Source organism: Capra hircus, chromosome 8 (genome assembly GCF_001704415.2).
Source record: "Capra hircus breed San Clemente chromosome 8, ASM170441v1, whole genome shotgun sequence".
In the NCBI taxonomy this organism is placed as follows: Eukaryota; Metazoa; Chordata; class Mammalia; order Artiodactyla; family Bovidae; genus Capra; species Capra hircus.
In genome coordinates this window covers 38392964-38408573 of record NC_030815.1, presented here as the reverse complement: position 1 = coordinate 38408573, position 15610 = coordinate 38392964, and the positions used below count along the sequence as shown (strand labels likewise).

The window sequence follows — 15610 nt, the reverse complement described above, 5'->3', positions numbered from 1 at the left end:
AAATGCAAGACTTGGCTTGCTCAAGATCATTGCTCAAGTTTGGGGATGATGAAAGTGTTGCATATGAGTTGATTTTGGTGGGAATTGGAAACATAAAAACACAGAACATCCAATTCATAATTGCAGGATTAACTTAAGATGGAAATGGGGAGAAGACAGTGAATTTTAGCTGACAGGATTGTAACTATTGGTTGTTTACATGCTATTAAAAATCTGCTAAAATATCACCCAATCAGCTCTTCCTTCCACAGCAGTTTGGTTCTCTGCCAAACTTTCAATAACAAATAGAGCCTGCAAGCGCTCTGAACACAGAGCTGCAGCTTTTCAGGGGAGAAATCAAAATAAGATCACAAGGTAAGAATGAAACCAATATTCTGGTACATTTTAATAAGGTCTTACAAAGTAAAGTCTTGAGAACCACAGAGAAATGCTTTTTATTTCTATAAAATAAAGAATTAGGTTGATTTATTATTATTGCCAATAGAATTAAAAGTTGATAACAGTTGTTGCTAACTTAGAATTCCACTTGGTTCTCTTTTGAGTGATTTATAAAATTATTAATAAATTGCTAAAATAAGTTGTCTTTATAGTACATGTTCCCCTTTTGCACCACAAAACTTTATAAAGCAAGTTGATATTCTACTTCTTACTCCTGAAATGCTTATCCAAGGCAAACCTACTCACAATTGTTTACAACTGGTTTTTAAGAAAGAAAGACAAATATAATAACTAAAGATGCCATCCTCTCAAAAACAATTTGTGGAAAAAATAAGGAATTAGTTTTGCTACTATTCTTCATTTACAGTGAAAATTGCTTTTTTTTTTTTCCCCTCCTCTTCAATTCTTGCTGTCTTGCACTTTTCTCTGCCTTATATTTCCTTGCATAAATATGTGCCTCCTGGCTATTTTAATTAAAATAAAAAATGGCACAAAGTCCTAAATACTGTGGCTGCACACAAGTTGATTCTAGAGGGTTTTTGGAGACTTGAGAGTTAAGTAACTAGGACTAGGGGTGGCTGGACTTGACTCTCACTACCTCCTCAGCACTGTGCTTATTCTGTTTGAGTCATCCCTGTATGTCATCCTATGCTGTTCTCTATAGTCCTACCTATTGCTTCTCATATTTGGCTTTTGAATACTTAATGCTCTTCTTTTAATTTTGACTCTGAAAAGGCACAGCTCTGTGTTCAGAAAACTTCAGAATTCTCTATTTCTTAGAGTTTGGGGTGCTTGAGCTGAATCACACAACTGGGTAGTATCCTTAAATTGTAAAGAACTCTCACAGGCATCATTTTCTGCAACTCAAATTTCACATTTTCTTCTACATGCTTCTCTGAAAGAATCCTAGATTTCCTACTAATCTTTAACTGGTGGCTGCCTAATTCATTTTCTCAGCAATGTATTGACCTAGATGTTTTACTCTTTCCCACCACTTTTTAACTTACAATATCTAAAGCCAAAAGATACCTCTTTTCCTTTCCCATTTATAGAGAGGGAAGAATGCTGAGGGGAATTTTCACTGAAACATTGAAACAGTGCTAAAAAGTAAAGGAAGAGATTGAGAAATGGGAGCCACCTCTCCTGAACACAGTCTGTAAATGATTAAAGAAACAGTTTTCAACAAACTTCAGGCAATGTACTGAGTCACTGTAAAAAGTTCTGCTCTATGAAGGAATTAAATCATTTCAGCAAATACTGCAGAAGGTGAGAAGGGGGATAGCGGTGCAGCAATGAGGGAAGAAAAAAAAAAAGCACCAAAAATTGTTCATACCAATAAATCTGATATCATGAGGTCTTTTTGGAGAATATGAGTGCAAAGTTAAATCGTTACATGGAAGTACTCCAGAGGGAGTAGCATTGGGGGAAGAAAGATATTACATTAGAGAAACTTATGCCAGTAAATCTGACAACAGGAGGTCTGTTTTTGAGATGAGAGTGTGACTGTGCCAAAATCATTGTATCTTTCATTCGGCAAGGTGAAATTTTGGAAAACACGGTGGGAATCAAGTGATAGAATTCTTCTTTTATATCTCAATTTGCAGCAGAGACATTTAGAAACATTAAGACCAAAAATAATCTTGAACAGCAGAAAGAAATTTTAATTCCATTAAAAACAACACCAGCAAAAACAATATTTGGTTCAAGGACTTTGGAACATAGTAGAACCTCTAATCTCTTTTCATTTTCCGTCTGGTTTCCCTGGTGTTGAAATCTGTACACAGGAGGAATCTTTAAGGGTACACAGTCTTAGAGGACAGGCAAAGTTCATTGTTGGGGGTGTTAAAGGTGGTATAAGGAGTTTAGGGTACTTCCTCACTGTAGCAGACTCCTGGCATGACATGCTTACATGCTGTCCTTTCTATTAATGGTAAATCATCCTATAACTGTGAAGATTTTTGTTTCTGTTCATTTTTTACCCTAAGTGTAGACTGCAGTATAGCATAATAGTAAAAAACCACAAAATTTTAAAGAAGATAGGCCTCAACTCCATCATCTGTCATTGACTAGCTGTGTGATTTTGTATCTTAACATTCCTAAGCCTGAATTATTTTCTCTTGTGTAAAATGTAAAACAAAAACAAAAGAATAATAAGATACTCTACCTTAGAGAGGTGTTGAAATGCTTTTGAAGGTAAAGCAAGTAAGAAGCAGTCATGAAAGGTAACTATTAATAATCACTGAAATTGCATTAAATGTGAGACATTAATTCCACATTCTCTCATTTAATCTTCATAGAATCTCTATGAAATAAATATTATCTTCTCCATTTATAAAATTAAACAGGTGAGATTTCAAAAGACTGTACTAACCCGAGATGACACAACCAGCAAATTTCAAACCAGCAATTAAAACCCAGAGTCAAGTTCCAGGAAGGAGAAAGAACCGACAAGGAAGATGGATTCCAAATGACTTCATTTAATGCATCTCTAACCATCTTTGTGAAGCCATGTTCTATTTAAGGTTTCAGTCATTTTCAAATAAAAATTTTAATGAAATAACATTAAAATATTTCAGCTATTTTCTTTAGGACTACATTTATTGCCATCTGAAGGAAAGGGTTCCTGTCAGCCACTATTCTCTTAGTAATTTTCTATTGTCGCTGCCACTAGTAATGCAGTACAGCATCCACCCATAACCTTGGCTTCACTTTTAACCAGCAGAGCAGTCTACATCTAGTTCCCCCTCACTTTGCACAGATCATGAATTGGGTCATCATTACAATTTTCCCCAGAAGTGCTAATACACCTGAGACCTTTTGCAAGTGTAAGAATGTTTTGCTCATCACTTCTCTTGGATTTCCTAGCAAAGATTAGATATTTTCTTAAAGAACTTCATAGTTTTGCATATCTGCTGTGTTCAAATCTCAGCCACCCTAACTCCTTAGCCTGCTGGCTCTATCATTGGCTGCTGTTTAAGAAATGCTGTGTAAGTAGTTTATGTGTGTGTTGTGTTTCAGTCACTCAGTTGTGTCTGACTCTTTGCAGCCCCATGGACTGTAGCCCACCAGGCTCCTCTGTCCATGTAATTCTGCAGGCAAGAATACTGGAATGGGTTGCCATGTCCTCCTCCAGGAGATCTTCCTGACCTAGGAATTGATCCTTCGTCTCTTGAGTCTCTTGCATTGTCAGGAAGATTCTTTACCACTGGCACCACCTAGGAAGACTTTAAGTAGTTTATATTTTCTTTTTAAAAAGAAAATTATATGCCTTTCTCCCATGTTCTTTCATCTGGGAGCTTATTAAACCCAATCACGAACTTTCCTCTAACCTGAATTTACCAAAAATTTTTCCTTCCTGAGGTTTTATTTATCCATTATCTTTTATACATACATTATATAGCAATTGTCTACATTCTTTAGCAAAGGTGTTTAAACAGTTTATCAGTAGTCAGCATGGCTACTTCATACTAATCAATGAATAGTAGTAGGATTGTTTTCTTGAGTAAATATTTCTTTTCTTCTAGACTTTTTTTAAAAGTTTGAGCTACAGGTTTAGGTGCCAACATTCATTTTAATATAATTTGGTGGCTATTTTTAGCTTCTTTTTTTTCTTCAATGTGACTTTTATAAGATTCATATTACATCAATGTATATGTGGCATTATTTATCAAAGAGCAGGAACAGTTTTTTCTTCACTTACTCAAGTGCCATATGGCTTGTGAAATCATAAGCATAATCATAATTGTCACTATGTGGTATAAAACAGTATAAGCTGTTTTAATAAACAAGTTTGGAGAGTGCCATGCCTAGGATGTGGCATATAATGCTTATATCTGACTGTCTACCTTTCAAATGTCAAGTGGAAAGACTTCTACTCAGTACTAAAAGTCCATGAGAGCAGACTCAGCATTTAGAAGCATTGAAGTCATTTGCATTGTGGTATGTCAGTTGGAAAAAAATACTATCTGTAAATCCTTGTATTTTTTTAATTCATAGAAGTATAAAAATTGGATAGAAATCCAATTTTTAGAGCATCCATTTTTTTTCTGGTCATTTGTGACAAATGCTCCTAAAAGAGCATCTGTTTTTAGACTTATTGGTTCTCTCTACTATCTAGGTAGAACCATGCAGGGACTAGTAGCCTCAAGGATTGTGGTTCACTGTTAGATCTGGATAACTTCTTTACCTATCCCATGCAACACCCCTTCTTGGCAAAGTAAGAGACCCCAGTTACATTCTTCTACCCTGCATCATTAGATATACCCAGAAAGAGGTCATCTCTGTCCAAAGAAGGAAAATGATTAGGTCTATCTTGGAGAATAAGAGAAGTATCTAGCAGTCTTTTCACTTTAAGCCCAGCTACCAGGTAAGCCTAGATTCCCATGTAAGGATGATGAAGTCAGCAATTTGTGAAATGGTTGCAACACACGAATTAGGCAGGGTGGAGACAAGGTTTATCATTCCATGGTGGACAAGTTTCCAGACCTCTGAACTGTATTTTCTGATCATTGAACAAGGTAACTCTATTGAAACTCTTATGGGAATTAAATATACAGGATGTGGATTGCAACTTAGCCTGTTCAGATCAATGTGCAGGAACTCTAACATCTGTGAGTAGAAAGAGTTTATACTCTTGATTTTTAAATGTCTTCTAACAATAAAATTTAATATCTAATACACAGTGCAGTGTATCACTGGGTGGCCACTGGCTTGAGAAAGAAAATCTCATAGTCTGTACAGGGTGAGGTACAAAACATTTAACAGCTGGCACGGCATAAGCAGGTGTAATAGTGAGAAAGGAACTAGCCATTTGGAGCATGCCAGCTGAATGCCAGCACTGGGAGTGACCTGCACTGTGGCTTTGATGTGTATCAGCCAATCTAGGATAACATGGGAATGTCAGCGCAGTGGAAAAGCTAAAGGTTTACAGAACTTTCAACAAGTTGGCCAGTGTTTCTGTTACTGTTTGATAAGGAAATCACAAACAGAAGAGAAAAATCGTATAAAAGTTATGCTAGCAATAACTTTAGTCTTTGTACAAGGAAACGCTTTCACATACTATGAGACTATATTTATAATTAACTTCTGAATGAAGGTAATGTGAGATAATGTTTGATCTAAAAACAGCTTTTTAGTCCATCATTATGGACTCATGATTTTGGTGATACTACAATTAACTCATTTTCAGACTTGGTCTGATTAGCTACAGTTTTTTGTTGTGCTGAGCCACATGGTCACAATTTATCACACAGAAGCCCCTTGATGGTGGCTCATTTTAAAATTTTCTCAGAACTTTAAAATATGCATCACTGCTTTCAGGCAAAAGTTATTCAGGCTTGTCCTGCATTTCTTTTACCTGAAATAATAAATCAGCCATTCTCCAAAGAACCCCAATTTCTTTAGTGGAGAACATTATTAGGCTACCAAAAATCTGGGCCCTGGGATACACATTGGATTATTTCATCTTAATACTGAAATTAAAGCAGTTCAGTTACCAGATATAGGGAAGAAAATTATATATTATATGAAATCATTAGTTCATATTGGTATTATCATTGGAATTCTATGATATATGTCAAAATACTTCTTACAATTTATTTTTAATATTTTATTTTGTTATGAGTATATAATCATTTGTTTTATTTACACTGTGGTCCAATTGTTTAAATTCTTTTAGCTTTGAAAATGTTGGTGTCTTATTAATTGACAGCTTTTGTTTGGTTCCTATATTAGTTTGGAGTAGGAAATGGCAACCCACTACAGTATCCTTGCCTGGGATATTCCATGGACAGAGGAGCCTGGCAGGCTACAAATCCATGGGGTTGCAAAGAAGTGAACATATTACTGGAGGATATGGTGTAACTGGTGTCCATTACTTTGCCAAATAAAGGTATTGCATATGACAGGTACAGAAGTTATCTGGATCTACCAGTGAACCACAGTCCTCGAGGTTACTAGTCTCTGCATGGTTCTACCTATTAAACAGTTCACTGTATAAGTAGGATGTTAACTGAAGTTTGATCTTCAATGTCTTTATAAGTCATTTCGTTTTGTCATTATTTGTCCACTCGTAACGAGATAATGCATCATTATAAGATATGATTTTCATAATCAATTTTACACACAAATTAATATATATAAAAAATTATGGCAAACAAGCTCAACTGGTGTTTTACAAGAGTAAAATATCAATAAAAGTACTATATTGGCAATCTGTAAAATTAGTAGTAAAAATAGTAATAGTACCATTATTGGCAATCTGAATTTAAAAACAGAAAAAGAACAGAACTGAAATAGTTACTTATACATTTCAAAATTTTTTCCTGATACACAAAAATAATTCAGTTTACCCATTCTGTTTCTGGTGTATCATGCTGTTTTCTGATAAATAATATTTTTATTTATTTTAAAATATCAATGTATATATTCTTATTATTTTACTAAAATTTTGCTTAAAATATAACATTACTTAAATATTAAAATTTTAAATTAGCTGCAATAGGACACAGTATGAAGATTCCTCAAAAAAATTAAAAATAGAACCACCGCATGATCTAGCATTCCCACTTTTGGGTACATATCCAAAGGAATCAAAAATGGGATGTTGAAGAGATAGCTGCACACCTATGTTCATTATAATATTATTCAAAATAGCCAAGAGGTGGAATCAACCCAAATGTCCACTAATGAATGGATAAAGAAAATATAGTATACAAATATGATGAAATATCATTCAGGCTTAAAAAAGAAAGAAATCTTGTCACATGCTCAACAGGGATGAACCTTGAGAACATTATGTTAAGTGAAATAAGCCAAACACAAATACTGTGTACTATATGATCCCACTTACATGAGGTACTAAAGTAGTCAAACACAAGAAACAGAGGGTAAAACGATGTTGCCATGGGCTTTGGGAAGGTGAAATGAGGAGTTTTTTAAGTTTAAAACTAAACTATAGTTTTAGTTTTGCAAGATGAAAAAGTTCTAGAGGTCTGTTGCACAACAATGTGAATGTAGTTAACACTACTGAAATATACTTAAAATGGGTAAGATGGTAAATTTTATTTTATTTTTTTGGTAAATTTTATATTATCCATTTTTACAATTAAAATTTTTTTTAAGAAGAGCTTTGAGCAGGGGATAAGGAAGAATGTTTAAACAACCCAACTGTATTTAGAGATATTATTAATTCAGAGTCCAGAATACATTAGTTGTTAGCTACTTCTTTTTAGGATTTAGAAAAAGCCAATGCAGATCACATTTAGACAAAAATGTATATAAAGATAATTTATATCACTTGATAAGCTTTAACTAGAATAAAAGATAAATTGACTATGTAAGGACACTTAGTGCTCAGTTAACAAGAGGTTCTGAAGTTGGCAGCCCCAGAGTTAGTACAAAGAATCGAGGACATCACCTAAAGACCCAAGCTCATCTTATCCTTCTGCTCTGCCATTCTTAGACTACCCATGATCTCTCCCTTCTGGGGAGAGGATGGCTGGCCTAGCTCTGAGCATCACATCCTCACAGAAGCCAAGTGAGTGGAAGTTAACGGCACTCACTTCCAAGGAGAAAAGTTTTCTCAGAAGTCTCAGACATGCCTCGCCTTTGTCTCATTAGCAAGATCTGTGTCACATGCCCATACTTAGACCTGTTATTAGCAGATGGAAACAGTATTGCCACAAATGGCTTAGGTTTCTGCATATCTAAATTTCTTCTTTGGTAGACGAAAAGATAGTTGTTGGAAAAGAAACAACATTTATACTAGGTAAGTCTCAGCATCATTTCATTTTTGCAGAACTCCAAGCATTTTTGGTTTTTAAGAACTTCTTGCCCATTGCTGAGAAGGGCAGCCAAATTTTTTCAAAGTCATCACGAGGATTCTGCCTCAGTCTGAAAAATATCTCAAAAATCATCTTTAATATGATTTTTCAATTCTTTCAGAACAAAAAACTAGGTCTTAAATCAGGTATATCAGAAGAACTTCTACCATATTAAGGAAAGACAGGAATGTGTCCATTTCCCATCTAACCACTTTCTAGTCAACTCAATTCATTCTTAAATACAGACAATAGTGTTCATTTAGCCATGAAAAAGATTGCTTACTTAGTTCTGTCAATCTCTTTGACCACCGCACTTGAGAATGTAGAATCCATATATTTTAGAATTCACTGACAGTCTCTGTTTCCTTTAACTTAAAAAGTTCATTAACATATAACATACACACAGAAAATTGTACAAGTCATTGCTATACAGCTTAATGAGTTATCACAAAGTGAACAAACTTCAGTCCAGTTCAGTCACTCAGTCGTATCTGACTCTTTGCAATCTCATAGACTGCAGCACACCAGGCTTCCCTGTCCATAACCAACTCCTGGAGCTTGCTCAAACTTAAGTCCATCGAATCAGTAATGCCATCCAACCATCACACCTTCTGTTGTCCCCTTATCCTCCTGCCTTAAATATTGCCCAGCATCTGGGTCTTTTCCAGTGATTCAGTTCTTCCCGTCAGGTGGCCAGGGTTTTGGAGTTTAGCTTCAGCATCAGTCCTTTCAATGAATATTCAGGACTGATTTCCTTTAGGATGGATTAGTTTGATCTCCTAGCAATGCAAGGGACTCTCAAGAGTCTTCTCCAATATCACAGTTCAGAAGCATCAGTTCTTTGAAGCTCAGCTTTCTTTATAGTCAAACTCTCACATCCATACATGACTGCTGGAGAAACCATAGCTTTGACTAGACACACCTTTGTCAGCAAGGTAATGTCTCTGCTTTTTAATATGCTGTCTAGATCGATCATAGCTTTGCTTCCAAGGAGCAAGCATCTTTTGATTTCATGGCTTCACACCATCTGCAGTGATTTGGGGGCCCCAAAAAATAAAGTCTGACACTGTTTCCCCATCTATTTGTCATGAAGTGATGGGACTGGATGCCATGATCTTTGTTTTTTGAATGTTGAGTTTTAAGCCAGCTTTTTCACTCTCCTCTTTCACTTTCATCAAGAGGCTCTTCAGTTCAGTTGCTTTCTGCCATAAGCATGGTGTCATCTACGTATCAGAGATTATTGATATTTCCCCTGGCAATCTTGATTCCAGCTTGCACAAACGTATGCAACCATAAAAAGAAACAGAAGAGTAAAGGATTCCAGAAGCCTCCTCTTTCCCTCTTCTAGTCATTTCTCTCTACCTCAAGAAAAGCCATTATTAGGTTTTCTAACATACAATCAATTCACCTGTGGGGGTTTTGACCTATTTATAAATAAATTCACACATTAGTTCAGTTCATTCGCTCAGTCGTGTCCGACTCTTTGCGACCCCATGAATTGCAGCACGCCAGGCCTCCCTGTCCATCACCAACTCCCGGAGTTCACTCAGACTCACGTCCATCGAGTCAGTAATGCCATCCAGCCACCTCATCCTCTGTCATCACCTTCTACTCCTGCCCCCAATCCCTCCCAGCATCAAAGACTTTTCCAATGAGTCAACTCTTCGCATGAGGTGGCCAAAGTTTTGGAGTTTCAGCTTTAGCATCATGCCTTCCAAAGAAATCCCAGGGCTGATCTCCTTTGAATGGACTGGTTGGATCTCCTTGTAGTCCAAGGGACTCTCAAGAGTCTTCTCCAACACCACAGTTCAAAAGCATCAATTCTTTGGCACTCAGCCTTCTTCACAGTCCAACTCTCACATCCATACATGACTACTGGAAAAACCATAGCCTTGACTAGACGGACCTTAGTTGGCAACGTAATATCTCTGCTTTTGAATATGCAATCTAGGTTGGTCATAACTTTTCTTCCAAGGAGTAAGCGTCTTTTAATTTCATGGCTGCAGTCACCATTTGCAGTGATTTTGGAGACCAAAAAAATAAAGTCTGACACTGTTTCCACTGTTTCCCCATCTATTTCCCATGAAGTGATGGGACCAGATGCCATGATCTTCGTTTTCTGAAGGTTGAGCTTTAAGCCAACTTTTTCACTCTCCTCTTTCACTCTCATCAAGAGGCTTTTTAGCTCCTTTTCACTTTCTGCCATAAGGGTGGTGTCATCTGCATATCTGAGGTTATTGATATTTCTCCTGGCAATCTTGATTCCAGCTTGTGCTTCTTCCAGCCCAGCATTTCTCATGATGTACTCTGCATAGAAGTTAAATAAGCAGGGTGACAATATACAGCCTTGATGTACTCCTTTTCCTATTTAGAACCAGTCCATTGTTCCATGTCCAGTTCTAACTGTTGCTTCCTGACCTGCATATAGGTTTCTCAAGAGGCAGGTCAGTTGGTCTGGTATTCCCATCTCTCTCAGACTTTCCCACAGTTTATTGTGATCCACACAGTGAAAGGCTTTGGCATAGTCAATAAAGCAGAAATAGATGTTTTTCTGGAACTCTCTTGCTTTTTCCATGATCCAGCGGATGTTGGCAATTTGATCTCTGGTTCCTCTGCCTTTTCTAAAACCAGCTTGAACATCAGGAACTTCATGGTTCATGTATTGCTGAAGCCTGGCTTGAAGAATTTTGAGCATTACTTTACTAGCATGTGAGATGAGTGCAACTGTCTAACTCAATGAAACCAAGCCATTTCCGTGGGGCAATCCAAGATGGGCAGGTCGTGGTGGAGAGGTCTGACAGAATGTGGTCCACTGGAGAAGGGAATGGCAAACCACTTCAGTATTCTTGCCTTGAGAACCCCATGAACAATATGAAAAGGCAAAATGATACAATACTAAAAGGGGAACTCTCCAGGTCAGTAGGTTCCCAATATGCTACTGGAGATCAGTGGAGAAATAACTCTAGAAATAATGAAGGGATGGAGCCAAAGCAAAAACAATACCCAGCTGTGGATGGATGTGACTGGTGATAGAAGCAAGGTCCAATGCAGTAAAGAGCAATATTGCTTAGGAACCTGGAATGTCAGGTCCATGAATCAAGGCAAATTGGATTTGGTCAAATAAGAGATGGCAAGAGTGAACATCGACATTCTAGGAATCAGCGAACTAAAATGGACTGGAAAGGGTGAATTTAACTTAGATGACCATTATATCTACTACTGCGGGCAGGAATCCCTCAGAAGAAATGGAGTAGCCATCATGGTCAACAAAAGAGTCTGAAATGCAGTACTTGGATGCAGTCTCAAAAACGACAGAATGATCTCTGTTCATCTCCAAGGCAAACCATTCAATATCACAGTAATCCAAGTCTATGCCCCAACCAGTAACACTGAAGAAGCTGAAGTTGAACGGTTCCATGAAGACATACAAGACCTTTTAGAACTGACACCCAAAAAAGAAGTCCTTTTCATTATAGGGGACTGGAATGCAAAAGTAGAAAGTCAAGAAACACCTGGAGTAACAGGCAAATTTGGCCTTGGAATGCAGAAGGAAGCAAGGCAAAGATTGATAGAGTTTTGCCAAGAAAATGCACTGGTCATAGCAAACACCTTCTTCCAACAACACAAGAGAAGACTCTACACATGGACATCACCAAAATGGTCAACTCCGAAATCAGATTGATTATATTCTTTGCAGCCTAAGATGGAGAAGCTCTATACAGTCAACAAAAACAAGACCAGGAGCTGACTGTGGCTCAGATCATGAACTCCTTATTACCAAATTCAGACTTAAATTGAAGAAAGTAGGGAAAACCACTAGACCATTCAGATATGACCTAAATCAAATCCCTTATGATTATAAAGTGGAAGTGAGAAATAGATTTAAGGGCCTAGATCTGATAGATAGAGTGCCTGATGAACTATGGAATGAAGTTCGTGACATTGTACAGGAGACAGGGATCAAGACCATCCCCATGGAAAAGAAATGCAAAAAAGCAAAATGGCTCTCTGGGAGGCCTTACAAATAGCTGTGAAAGGAAGAGAAGTGGAAAGCAAAGGAGACAAGGAAAGATATAAGCATCTGAATGCAGAGTTCCAGAGAATAGCAAGAAGAGATAAGAAAGCCTTCCTCAGCAATCAATGCAAAGAAATAGAGGAAAAGAACAGAATGGGAAAGACTAGAGATCTCTTCAAGAAAATTAGAGATACCAAGGGAACATTTCATGCAAAGATGAGCTCGATAAAGGACAGAAATGGTATGGACCTAACAGAAGCAGAAGATATTAAGAAGAGGTGGCAAGAATACACAGAAGAACTGTACAAAAAAGATCTTCATGACCTGGATAATCACGATGGTGTGGTCACTCATCTAGAGTTAGACATCCTGGAATGTGAAGTCAAGTGGGCCTTAGAAAGCATCACTATGAACAAAGCTAGTGGAGGTGATGGAATTCCAGTGGAGCTATTTCAAATCCTGAAAGATGATGCTGTGAAAGTGCTGCACTCAATATGCCAACAAATTTGGAAAACTCAGCAGTGGCCACAGGACTGGAAAAGGTCAGTTTTCATTCCAATTCCAAAGAAAGGCAATGCCAAAGAATGCTCAAACTACTGCACGATTGCACTCATCTCACAATTCACACATTATTTACCTTTTTTTGTCTGGCCTCATTCACTCAAGATTATGGTTGTGAGCTGCCTCTGTGTTGCATATAGAAGTAGCTTGTTTACTCTCATTACTAGTTAGAATTCCTCTAAATGAACATGCCATAATTTATCCATTATGATGTAGATGGACATTTGCATTGTTTCCAGCTTGGAGTTACATGACTAGGACTGCTAGGAACATTCCCTTACATATATTTTGGCAAATACTTTTATGTCTTTCTGTCAGATATATTAACTTTAAGTAAACTTGTCAGGTCAAAGGTGTATATATGTTTTATGTGTATATATATATATATACACACACAAATATATATATATATATTTTCCAAAGTGGTTGTAGCAATTTACACTTTCAGCACCCATGTATAAGAATTACAGTTATCTGAAACCCTTGCAAATAACTGGTATTTTCTGTCTTCTTCACTGTATTCATTCTGATAGGCATTGTGGTTCTCCTTTAATGCATGCATTTTTTTGACTTTTCCTAGAAATATGTAGCTTTTTATTTATATATTACACTTAAGTTAATATGTACAGTTAACTACATATTGTTAGTTGACTTAATATGTAAGTCATATTATATATTAATATGTAATAATTACATATTATTTGTAATTAATGCAACTACACTTAAGTTAGTTGACAAACCTAGGTTGCTTCCATGTCCTAGCTATTGTAAATAGTGCTTCATTGAACATCTGGGTACATGTGTCTTCCTGACTATATTTTTCTGAAACCCAACTAACTTAGTTAACAAACACTTTAGAAAAAGATATCTTCCCTATGACTATATTTTGGAGTTGAAGTATTCCTCTCTTGTATACCAATAGCAAGAAAATATTAGTTAGAGAGGAAAACATTAAAACAAACCATTATACTATATTTGGGTTTCAGAAAAATAAAAAAATTGTCAGGAAGACAAATGGACAGATGAATGGATAAATACGTTGTGGTACATATAAACAATGGAATTAAAAAAAAATGCTCAGCCATAAAATGGAATGCATTTGATTCAGTTCTAACGAGGTGAATGAACTTAGAGCCTATTATACAGACGGCAGTAAGTAGAAAGAGAAAGACAAATACTGTTTATTAGCACATATATATGGAATCTAGAATGATGGTACTGATGAACCTATCCCCAGGGCAGCAGTGGAGATGCAGACATAGAGAACAGACTTGTGGACACAGGAGGGAGGGAAAGGGTGGGACAAATTGAGAGAGTAGCACTGAAACATATACATTACATATGTAAAATTAGATAGCTGTATGATGCAGGGAGCTCAAATCCAGTGCTCTGTGGCAACCTAGAGGGGTGGGAGGCAAGAAGGAGTTTAAGGAGGTTAAGAGGGGACATATGTATACTTATGACTGATTCATGTTGATATATGGCAGCAACCAACACAATATTGTAAAGCAATTATCCTCCAATTAAAAATAAAATAAAAAGTTACACTATAGGGGGAAAAAATGGATAATTTCTCTTATCCCCATGATCACAAATGGAGTTTCTACAGACCTTGAACACAACATACTTTGAGAAAATTTAGTCAAGTATTGTTGAATTATTATGAGCTAATAATCCACCTCAATGTTTTCTTAATGAAAACATAGTTCAAATGACATAGAATTTAATTTATAACAAGCAGACTAATAAACCAGATAAAATAGAGGCTCTACTTGTGACATCAAAACTTTAAAGGCTGACAAACTGGCTGGTTTGGGGTCTTTATTAAGCACAAGGACAATTCTTATGTTTATTTTTTAATTTTTTGGTTGTCTATTTATTTTATGATTTTTTTCTTTTTATTTATTTATTTATTTATTTTTAATTTATTTTTTTATTGAAGGATAATCGCTTTACAGAACTTTGTTGTTTTCTGTCAAACCTCAACATGAATCAGCCATAGGTATAGATATATCCCCTCCCTTTTGGACCTCCTTCCCATCTCCCTCCCCATCCCACCCCTCTAGGTTGATACAGAGCCCCTGTTTGAGTTTCCTGAGCCCCACAGCAAATTCCCGTTGGCTATATATTTTACATATGGTAATGTAAGTTTCCATGTTACACTTTCCATACATCTCACCCTCTCCTTCCCTTTCCCCATGTCCATAAGTCTCTTCTCTATGTCTGTTTCTCCATTGCTGCCCTGTAAATAAATTCCTCAGTACCATTTTTCTAGACTCCATATACGTGCGTTAGAATATATTTATCTTTCTCTTTCTGACTCACTTCACTCTGTATAATAGGTTCTAGGTTCATCCACCTCATCAGAACTGACTCAAATGTGTTTCTCTTTAAGGCTGAGTAATAGTCTATTGTGTATATGTACCACAACTTCTTTATCCATTCATCTGCTGATGGATATCTAGGTTGCATCCATGATCTAGCTATTGTAAATAGTACAGCAATGAACAATGGGAAACATGTGTCTTTTTCAATTTTGGTTTCCTCAAGGTATATTCCTCAGGGATTGCTGGGTCATATGGTAGATTTATTCCTAGTTTTTTAAGGAATCTCCATACTGTCTTCCACAGTGGCTGTATCAGTTTACATTCCTAACAACAGTGCAAGAGAGTTCCCTTTTCTCCACACCCTCTCCAGCATTTATTGTTTGTAGATTTTTTGATGATGGCCATTCTGACCGGTGTGAAGTGATATCTCGTTGTGGTTTTGATTT

General features: G+C 36.6%; 1 protein-coding gene across 4 annotated transcripts in view; it reads left to right on the top strand.

The window, feature by feature from the left end:
* Positions 277-15610, top strand: part of IL33 (interleukin 33) — a 70891-nt gene continuing 55557 nt past the window's right edge. For 2 of the 4 annotated variants that reach the window (XM_005683684.3, XM_005683681.3), the window contains exon 1: positions 277-354. The gene's annotated coding sequence lies outside the window, so the exon portion shown is untranslated. The remainder of the gene's footprint in view (positions 355-15610) is intronic. The other 2 variants (XM_005683683.3, XM_013965943.2) reach the window with 2 other exon arrangements.